Genomic DNA, 12,007 nt, shown 5'->3' on the forward strand with positions numbered 1-12,007 from the left:
GAGAGTCTATGGAATGAGTGAAATGCTTACTTCCAGGAGGCTTGTCATAGGAGGTCTATCCAAAATGGTTAAGAGGCCCGATGCAATGACCGTCACATACCGCAAGGCCTCAGTAAAGCGTCCTGCCCTGAACAGTCTCACACAGGATCTTGAAGGTCTAAAGAACAAGACCCAAAAATCAAGCTCATCTAGTATCTGAGAAGGTGTTTGTGTGTTATTTTAAAAAGAAAACAAAGAGACTGGGGGTCATACAATAGTACATTTTGACACATTAAATTTGATAGAAAAAAAGGTCAAAAATGATACCTGGAAACTTGGACATTGATAGCCTCCAGTGAGAGACAATAGGCATTCATATACCTCAGTTCTCTGTAATGCAGCATCACAAGTATTCGTCTTAAATAGCAGGCTACAGTAAAAGAGGCGGGAGATCTTGTTTAACTTAACTGGTTAAGTACTTTCTTGGTTTTGGTTGCATACATTTATGTCTGGCTATGTTTTGCATGAATTTGATCCGTGACTAACCTGAAATCCTGTCCAATGAGAATCAGCTTAGACTCTTGATGGTAATAACTAGGCTCTATTTGGAGGGCCATAGACCATTCTGGAAGCAATCAAGAGCATGACAAAAAGGAGATTCAATGATTATGGACCACTATGTGGTATACCGGACTAGAGTTGTCTACCAAAGCTTAGTTATCTCTTACCAAGGGCGCTCGCCAATATTTGGACAGCAACTTTTTGTAGTCTAGGACAAATTCCGTTAGCCAAGATTATGGCCAGATGGATGTGCCAATCTCTCCAGCTATTGACCCAACATTTTTGAAAGGATGTAACCCCAGTGCAGACATGTAGACAATATTCATATTTGCTCATGCTGCACAGACAGACATGACACACATACACACACACCCTGATTCATACGCATCATACAAACACACTCATTCATACACATCACACAAACACACCCTCACATCACACACACGCTCATCCATACGCGTCATACGAATAGACGCACACAGCCTCATTTATACACATCACACAAACACACACACACACATACACACCAAGCAAATACTCACAAGACCAGCTGTTTAAAGTTCCCCTAGATGGACGTGATAAAACGTTTTCATCAGGTCATTGTCATCAAGACTGCTGATGAACCTAAAAAGATAAAAGCGCTCATCACTCTATCACTGGGCAAAATAGGCTGGAATCCGGAGATCTTGTGTTAGGAAATTTCCAATGACAAAGCACATCTCCGGAGTAGATTTTGGTCATATCCGGACTAATTAAAAATCCGGGAAAATATTGATGATTTCTGGCTCCGGATATGTGAATGCAAGTTTCCGGAGATCTGGTGACTAGATATTTCAACTTATGAACCCCATGCGCCAGAGTCCTCCTATCGCATCCATTGGATCAACGCATTCAGAGTGCTTGCTACGGGGTTTCAAGACTCACTCTTCAAGGAATTGACCGTTGGCAACATTTCGCTGAAGGTAAGATGCTATGGTGTCAGTCTGAGTAGTGTAAATTAAGATGACTATTATATCTGCGGGCTTCTTTGGTCTAAATTCAACATGTTGAGACTGTACAACTAAAGCAAGCGTGGTTTAATGTGCAGTTGGTCAAATAGTTTTAGGCTAGCTTAATAAGATAGCGAGCTAAGGTAGCTAGCAAGTCATTAACTAGGGGTTTAACGCGATATAGTTTTCGCTGTTTCGTTAGGGCTGTTTTAGCCACCCATATATACATATATGTCGTTCACTAATTTGCTTGCCGGTCTTGTAAAGTTACTGTAATAAATATTTTGCTAGCTTGCTAAGGGCGCTCAGTCAGAACCGTTAACAATCAGAAAAAAACAACCGGGAAATGTTGGTAGTGCTTACACACGTCAGTTTAATATTCGGAACAACCGTCATATACTTTGTGTGGTGTATATTATAATATCATACATATAATAATGATTGAGTAGAATATAATATTTTGTGTTGAAATGTCGCTGTTTCCAAAAGCTGGTTCTCTTGACCGGTCTTCCCATTTAATGTAGTGTCATGATACATGACATGATAGCCTGTTAGAGGGGAGGGAATGTATTTTGCTAGCTTGCTAAGGGCGCTCAGTCATACAGACATCCTCGGATTTGTATCATTATAGTCATACAAATAATGAATACGATAATATTTGTATTATAACTTTAATTAAATTGATTGAATATGTACGGTAACTGTTACTGTTGTTCCGAATATTAAACCGACGAATATGTTAGCACAACCAACATTTCCCAGGTTTTTTTTTTTGCCTGATTGTTAAGGGGGAAAACCGAAATGTTGGCAGCCCTAACATATTCGTCAGTTTAATATTCGGAATAACAGTAACCGTACATATTCAATCAATTTAATGAAAACTATGATACCAATATTATCGTGTTCATTATTTGTATTACTTTAATTATACAAATCCGAGGATGCCTGTAGAATTGATGTGAACAATCACCAACGATTTTTGTTGATTTTTCACACTTTGTGACTCTTTCGCTCTTTCTTTTTTTTCTTGCAGATTTTAAATGCTGTGGCAGTGCAAGGTCTGTGGATACGCAACAAGGAATCGAGGTTTGCTTATTAAACACTATATACTAAATCATGATTCCTTTGTAAGAAACCATGCACTTCCAGACATAGCTACTCCAAATTCTGTTCCATTGCTCTGTTTAAATCCTTGTACAGTATTCTGTTCGGTTCATGCATGACTCAGGTACAAAAAGACAGTTGTTGTGAAGGGGTGGGATTATTTGGACATAAATTGAATAGATTGAGCATCAACGTACACTTTTCCCCTCATCATGTAATTGCATTGCGCTTAAAATTAATTGATCTTCAATGCACTTATACATAGGCATGTTTCATTCATACAAACTTTTCTAACTTATTGCCTGTGCACATTACTGTATTTTATTGTTGTTCAGTTTCAAGCCGTCTCACAATGAGGAGGTGACTCATGCGGTCATTCAGACCCTTGTGGATTCGGGGGAGAACTGGGGAAAGGAGAGCCTAATAAGAAGTAAGATACTGTTACTGTTAAACATCTATAACTTTGCAATTATTTGGTTTTCTGTGCTTTGTAGTCAAGTTTTTTATTGTCAGATGCACAGTACAACAGAGTCGGACTGGGCACTGAAATTCTTAGGACAGGACACCGCACCACAACTAACATAACATAACTTAGTTTTGCTGATGTTGAGAGAGAGGTTATTGTATTCTTCTGTTTTATTCATTGGTTTGTTTCAAACAGGAGCCTGCAACAGGTACTTTGAAAACTTAAAAAGTCAGCGGAAAATGGACCTGGTGGGGAGGACAGAGGAAGTGAGGAGAAAAAAACTTCTCCGAAGCAGGCGAGAGCGGGTACGTGGCATGAAGTGAAATTAAAAAATATCACCCCATCTGAAAAGGAGTCAATTTTCATCCACACTAGGCTTTCATGTAAACTGAGTCTACTCTAGTTACTATTTGGTCTTGACGTTGCTTGACACTATGTCTCTTTCTTTTGCAGCTTTTCCAGAAACGCCTGCTGGCGGCGCGGGATCTGCTGGCACCAGAAGAACACCTGTTCTTCAAGGAGGCAGACGCCAGCTTCATGTCTGATGAGGAGAGTGATGAAGAGGACAAGCTTAAAATCAACGTCCTGCCTTCCAGGTGGAGGTGCGCTCGGCTGAGCCGCCTCACCCTGCGCGGCCAGCAGGCGCTCGAAAGCAATGGCCGGAGGAGCGTCAAGCCGGGTCATACCAGGCGGCGAGTGACAGAGAGGGGCCACTTCTCTACAAGGAGCCCTCCAGCCCAAAAAGAGGCCTATGTTGAGAATTAAAATAAAAAAAAAATAATAATATTGTTTTTGTTGTCATAGTGTGTAACTTAGTACCAATCAGTCATAGAGGTTATAGATGGGTCATGAATATCCTAACCGTAGTCACTTGAGCAACTTTGTTTATAGGTTAAGAAGGAGGATTTACTGTTTGCATGGTAGACTTTGGCCAAATGGTGCTTCATTACAACTTCAACATGGATAATTGAAGATTAAGATTTAAAAGATATAATGTTTTATATGATAAAAGGGTTGATACATGCCGATTTATTATTTAAATACTGCAATGTTAAACATAATATACTACTTAAAACAGGCATGAGATAAATGCCAATAGACATTCGGGTCCTGAAGCTTTTTGGATCGCGCCGTGCGCGCGGCCCAGGCCATGCTGTGGGTATACGGAGTTAAACACCCACGGAAACGATGACTGTCAGGAGCGTTTCCGTGCAGAATATTAGATACACGGGCGATTTCTGGTGAGTATCCGGGGTCCGGATTGGTCGCGTGTGACACAGTCCCATTCCGGAGTCAAAACATGCTCCGGATATGAGAATTGAGACTAACGTTTCCAGCGTGTTTCTGTCCGGATTTTTCCGGAAAGTCTAAATATCAGGTAGTCTCACGTTATTAAGATCTCCGGAAATAAGGCGTTATAGCCCAGTGTATCTTGCCCTACCGACTCAAATTTGAGTAATGTCATCGTCTTGACTTCTGATTCATGGAAGCATCCTTACCTTCTGATGGCTGTGCCAAATGATGTCTTTCTCAAAAAGCTGTCTAGGATCAAAGCATGCTCCCAGTGTTCATTACTGATGGCCAAGTTTAGAGCCTCCTACAGCATCACATGCACCACATTAGCCATACAAACATATTAAATGTTACGTCAGACTCCATATCTCCATATTTAATATACGACCAGTGTGTTCATATTATGTAGAACAGCACATCTGGATTATTACAAAAGGATCTTGCCTTTCTCTTGCCCAAAATGAGTAATTCCGCAAGGTCGGCAGCACAGCTATCTGGAGCTTCAGTGAGGTCTGCAGCACAGCTATCTGGAGCTTCAGTGAGGTCTGCAGCACAGCTATCTGGAGTGAGGTCTGCAGCACAGCTATCTGGAGCTTCAGTGAGGTCTGCAGCACAGCTATGTGGACCTCCAGTTCCACGCAAAGTTTGCGTCAACAGAAGTATGGCCAGGTTCTTACCAGACACCACCTGGAAAAGTGAGTGTTCTTTTGTCAAGTATGTGAAACATCAGACATCTCTCACAAACTCATTTTATTCGCAGAAGTAAGGGGAAGCACTTTTTCATCCTCTCTGCATCTCCATGTCTCTCACACATACATACATAAAAACAAGCATGCTCACACAACCCGTTACACTTGCAGTCACTTGTATAGCGCCACCTAAAAATAAAAAAGCAAAAATTAGGTGTTTTAATCGAATATATGTCAAAGTGCTCGAAAAATTACCAAATTTGCCAGGGACATCAAGCCTGTAACCGTTCATCTTCGGTAGAGTTTTTGTCCATGGATGGAGCAAAATGGCTCTGTAGCGCCCCCTAGAACATTGCAAAAAAACCTGCGCATTGGGGTTATTTTGGCGTAGCTTGACGGAATTTGGTACACGTCTTCATCATGCTTGGACGCACCAAAAAGTCTCTCGACGCCATGGTGGTAGGTCCACAGGAAGTCGGCCATTTTGAGTGGAAGATGCGTTTTGACGGCGTTTGCACACCTCACATCTGATCGAACTCCTCCGGCAGCTTTAATGGTAACGCCTTGAAATGTGGTCCGGCTACTCTTCAGCCATGGGCGACTAAAAGTTATATTGGATTTTCTCATTAGTCGGAAGGTGCGGGCCTCAAACTTTGCCAACTTGTTAGTGCTTGCCACAAAACACAAAGTCTCTTATAACTGTTGCGTACATCGTTTGATCCAGAGACAATGTCTTAGGGTGGATGCTGGATCTGGCCCGAACGCGTACATATGCCTGACTAATATCACCTATAGCGCCAGCTGTTGGTGGTTGGAAACTTCACTTTGTTTCCACACCTCGCATGTGATTGAACTCCCCCTACAGATTTAATGGTAATGCCTTCAAACGTGGTCAGGTTACTCTTCAGCAATTGGGAATTAAAAGTTATGAGAGTCTTTTACAAAGTTTGAAGGGTGTGGGCGTGGCAGACCCTCAAACTATGCACTCTTCACAACTCTAGTCACTTATAACTTATGCATATATTGTCGAAAGTGCACAAAATTGAAAGTGGTGGCTCATTATGAGACCCTCTGAATGCATGCCAAGTTTTGTGCACTTTTGTCCATGGGGGGCCATACAATCATTTTGTTTTATGTGACTGTACACCAACTGGCCTGTAGGTGGGCTGACACAGTTTTCTACGAATATCCCGAGAACTGTAGGGCTTAGGAGGGCCACATGTTATTTGTATGTTTGTCTAAAGGGGCCATGTCAACCCATCCCATAACCACTCATTTTATGTATAGCGCCACCTACCTAAAAATGAAAAAGCAAACATGAGGTGATGCAATTGCAGGTATCTCTGGCTGACATGGTCAAAATTGCACCATAATGCATGGTCAAAACTGCAACAGATACACACACACACACACAGTAGACATATGTACGCATGCACAAATAATTCCTTTAATACATACAAATGAAACACAAACCAAGTAACACACACAAAACACACAAAACACACAAACACACAAACACACTGACAACCATGACTCATTCTGTGCCAAAACCTACTGAACAGTTCGGCGGTCATATTTTGTAACGCTTTGCGTTACGTCTAGTTAGATACATCACTAGGGGACAGGCCGAACCAGAGCAACTGCTGCAGGCCAAACTGAAAATGGCAATGTTATTTGCCCAAAACAACCTCTCGTTTTCCTTTTGTGATGAGTATTCAGCTAGATTATGGGGCCTTGTAGGGAAAGATGAGCGCTTCAGTCAGCTGGCTAGGCTGATGAAGGCATTACTTTGCATTCCTCATAGCAATGGCTCCTCAGAGAGGACTTTTAATATGGTTAACAATAGTTACAGAGAATAGAACAAGTTTGAACAACAGCACTTTGTGCTTTCTCTTGTCTTGCAAAATAAACTATACTAAGCCTCCTTCAGAGTACACCCTATCTAAAAAAAAAAAAAACACTTAGGGCAGTCGGCCACCTACATATACAATACTACAAAACAGCAGTTTTAATTAATAATGCATATCCTAAGACCTGTGAAAGTCTTACATCAACTGTTTCTGTGATTATGTTGTTATAAAAAATGTCATGAATAAATAATAATGTTTTGCAATAGTAAGTTGTTATAATAATAAATTGTGCATAAATGCATCGTGAATACATACATAATAACAAATAAATACATTTGTTTTGTTAATAAATAGAGTTATTGTGTATTTTTTTATATACTGTAAACTTTATAGTACATAATACATTTGCGTCTATAAATACTTATATCCACAACATCCCTCAAAACCAACATTTGCCTGCCTCTGCCATCCATGCCCTCTTCAAAACTCCCTGCCCACCGCCGAGATCTCCCGGATTTTGCTACTCAAATGTTGGCAGGTATGGTTATGGATCAACAGATTGTGAAGCCCCACCTGTCCTACATTATGGGTGACAGGTTTGTACTTTCCCACAACACTGATAACCAGATATGTACAGGAACATTTCTCTACAGGAACACAACTCTGACCAGTGTCCCTGAACTTTATTTAATCTCAAAACGTCATTAGATTTCTTACATAACATCACTCCCTCTCTGACAATAGTAGTAGTTGTAGAAACACCCTCTTTTATTTGCCTCAGTTACTCATTATGTATGAAATCTAATGACGTTTTGTTGCCAGCACCTAAAATGACCGATTTAGGGTGCTTTCAATTAAAGCAGTGGTGTAAGAACAGTTTGTAGCATATATTAATGTGTGATACATCATTTTAAAGCTAGGAGTATGGAGTACAACACAGTACACAGTTTTTTTCATTTTTAAAATATATCTTTTTATTAAAAATATAATTTAAGCAATTTTGTATTAATTATGCGCAGACATTATGTACAATTTCTCATCTGAAGTATAATTTTTATTAAAAAAATCTGAGCAAAACCTCAAATGTTACAGACCAATATCTGGTGCCTCCACATTATGTACATTTCAAAATTCCAGTATAATTCAGTGTGATCAAATATGGGAGATTGCGTCACCCTACACATAGATTTGAACCTGGGGCTACAGGGTGCCAACATGCACTCTGACTGCCATACCAATGAGCCAGGCTCCATAGAGTGGCAGTCAGAGCACTATACTCATCTGTAGTGCAGCACTCCGTCACACTGCCCTCCACTTCAGGAAGTGCACCCTTGTGCTTCATGCACATAGGCATTCCTCGCGCATCCACCAACAGTACTTCTCCCATCAAGCACACAAAACCTTGAGGTCTCAAATCAACAACGAAATATTGCCAGAACTACACTCAAACCATAAGTAAGACACATTTTTTTCATGAATTAGGTAAGAAAAACATCTTGAAAGGAAAAGAAATACTCCTTTATTTTTTCTTCTAAATGTCTTGTTAGTCCCTGCTTGCTTATGCCTTTCAAATGCCAAAATGTAAACCCAGTAACATGTTGTTTGCTATTAGTACAATGTGCGTACTTGCGTCAGTTTTGCGGTAAACGAAACACATGTGAATGTTCGCCCCCACAAATGTCTTATAAATCTACAAATCTATCCAAATTGATAGCCGAACACATAACTAAATACAAAGGTTTGATAAAGTTAATTATTTACTCTGAGAAACAAATGAGGAAAGCTAGCATGCATTTCAGTGACTACTTGTTGGGTGTGTGTATTTACGATGAAACGTACCTTGTGATAGAAACGCAGTCGGAGTAGCCTACTTTTCTCCGGCGCTTTCTCCTTCCAATCCTCGGTAAAATTCAAACTTTTTCTCCACTAAAAATCCATCCAGGACCACTGTGTACATTGGTTTCTTGGTCACTCGTCATTAAGGTGTCGCATACTTGTGGACGCCATGTTTGTTTTTCTAACCTCAGTCACGTCACTCGCGTAGGTAGATTTGACAAGCTCTGTGAGATTAGCCAATCAATACAATGGGTTTAAAAACCATGCAATCTGATTGGATGGGTCTTATTAGGAGATGTAAAACATTTTTTTTTTTCAAAAATATGTTATTTTCCGTTGTCATGACACCAAAATGTCATCATTCCAAAAGGAACGATATTTACACGGAGCGGCACCAAGGGGTTATAAAGATGAGGGCTGTAATCAAACTGCTGGTGCTGCTACTATCCATGTGTGGATCTCACACTCTGAGCACCCAGACTGAAGTTCACACAGAGAGCCAGAGCACCGGGGCTGCTGCTGCAGTCACTACCGAGACGGACGTCTCTGCTGAGCTCAGAGAACTCAGAGACATGGTAGGGAAGATGAGTGTGACTCTGAGCTTCACTCAGAATGACCTCCTTGACACCAAAGATTTGCTGAAGAAAATAGACTCAGAGATGACAATTATGAGAATTAAAATGATGCATCTGATCGTGGTAAATGCAGCACACGAGTCAGAACTGAAAGATGTGAAGACCAGAATGGCTGCAAGTGAAACTGAACTGGTGAATCTGAGGAAAGAAGATGCAGCACAAAGAGCTGATCTGAGGTCAGTTACAGAGAGACTGGCAACCACTGAGACTGACATGGAGCACGTGAAGAATGGCACCGCAGAACACGAGGCAGAGCTGACAGAGGTGAATAACAGACTGGCAACCACTGACACTGGCATACTGCAATTGAAGAATGGCACAGCAGCACACGAGGCAGAGCTGACAGAAGAGACTGACATGGAGCTCGTGAAGAATGGCACCGCAGAACACGATGCAGAGCTGACAGAGGTGAATAACAGACTGGCAGCCACTGAGACTGACATGGAGCACGTGAAGAATAGCATTGCAGCACACGAGGCAGAGCTGACCGAGGTGAATAACAGACTGGCAGCCACTGACAATAAGGTAGTGAATCTTGAGAAAAAGGTTACAGGTAGACCCAAGGTGGCATTCTCAGCAGCTCTGACTAACTCAGGATTCGTATCGTCTGGGAGTTATAATTTGAACTTGGTTTTCTCTAAAATAATCACCAATGTTGGACATGCCTACAGCACCAGTAACGGCTTTTTTACAGCTCCAGTAAGAGGAGTCTACTACTTTAGATTCACAGTTGCGGATGTACTTACCTCACGTACGATGGTTATCACAATGTATAAGAATGGAGTGCGGCTCTTGCATTTGAATGAGTATGATACAGATCGGCATAACTCCTATCTCTCCGGTGGTTTGACACTGCAGCTGGAGGCAGGAGATAATGTTAACTTGCGACTCCCTCCAGGCCACAGGCTCTATGATGATAGTTATAACTACAGCACCTTCAGTGGCTTCCTACTCTTTGATCTCTGAATGGAACAAACTGCTCAACATGATTGTAATAAATGATGACCAATGTGTCGAATAATCATGAGCAAATAAACCACTTTCAGACAGAAATCTTTCTGAGTAATGATTGTACAGTATATACTGGACATGAATACATTCATTTAATCAATTCTACATTGAGGTCAAATGAGGAACTTTTCACAAGTTAAACATAGCCAAACAACATAATCTGATGTGTATAACTGCAGTATGATCTGGAAACCAAGAGACATTTTCTTGAAGAAACACTTACAACATGACAACACAGCCATTTGATAATGCATTAAAGCAATATAGAATCTCAGTAACCTATGATATATGTGTAGCCTATATAAACATTTTTTTTTTTGTATTTTAAAAGCAGCAGGCCAGTGACAGGTAGCATGTTCATGCAAAATTAAAGTCCATCTTTATCCCCAGCATTTTTTAAACTAAAATGACGCCCATGCGTTTGAGACCCAGTGTTACCCAGAACTGCATCCTAAACTTCAGTGTTTAAACCACTAGATGGCACTAAAGGCCAAGTAGAGGCAGGCACCTCTATCTATCTGGGTCTATTATTGACCAGAGCTTGGCCTAAGTTTATTTCCTGCCTATGTGTCCCAAACAGAACACAATTAGTCTATGAGACTTAAACATTACTCACCCACAGCAACACACCCTGACAAGTGAGATAAGGTGTGCACTGTGCAGATGTTTACCAGTGTTTTGGCTACACTCTTGGCCTACACAACAAAACCTTTTAATAGCAAGAAAGGTAAAACATGGTTTCTAAACTCAAGTGGTCTTTGTCAAATGTTTGTTTGTAGGTTCTTCTAAACATCAATATGAATCTGGGGCCGTTACTGAACCCTTCCTGTCAGTGCTGGATCAATGCTCCAACTAATAGAGGGTACATTGGTACATTCTGGCTAGAAGATTTTAGGCTTCGCGTCTAAGATAGGTGTTGTGCTTATAAAAACAAAAATTTGCGCTTTGGCAAAGGCGCAGATTAAGCTGCGGTCGCAATGTTAGTAAATCAGGCCCTAAGTGTATTAGTTCATGTGTACTGTATATGTGTTGGGGTGAATCACATATTTTCACACGCAAACAAAAGCAGTGTAACACATAATTGCACAGTACTCCTTATAAACATCATGTATGCACAAAGTGTCTTTGTCTCTCTCACACACACACACACACACACACACACACACACACACACACGCAAACATGATGTGTAAATGTCGTCATGGGGTTGAATTTTAATTATTCAAACACTGCCTCACAAGAAGGTCTTGCCTATACAAAAATGCCTTCCAATGCTGGTCAAAATTGTGGTGTGGTGTGAGTGACAAGTTGCAAAAATAGATGTCACCTTGGCAGTTTTCTCTGCTTTGCCTGTCAACCTTGGGCTAGTTAAATTAGCAATGAAAGTATTTTGTGGTAGTACAATAGATTCAGGTTACATCACTTTGATTTATGGTGGAAAGATAGATTCCAGCTATCACTTTGATTCCCTGACTCGGGTAATGACCAGTACCATCTTTATCCTCAGCATCCAGCTAAGGCCCTTGACTAGGCACCTAACTTAACTGCTCTCCAGGTAGTGGTTGGCTGCTGCTCTGGGTGAGTGCACACTCTG

Source organism: Sprattus sprattus (assembly GCF_963457725.1).
Source record: "Sprattus sprattus genome assembly, chromosome: 12".
NCBI classification, from domain to species: domain Eukaryota; kingdom Metazoa; phylum Chordata; class Actinopteri; order Clupeiformes; family Clupeidae; genus Sprattus; species Sprattus sprattus.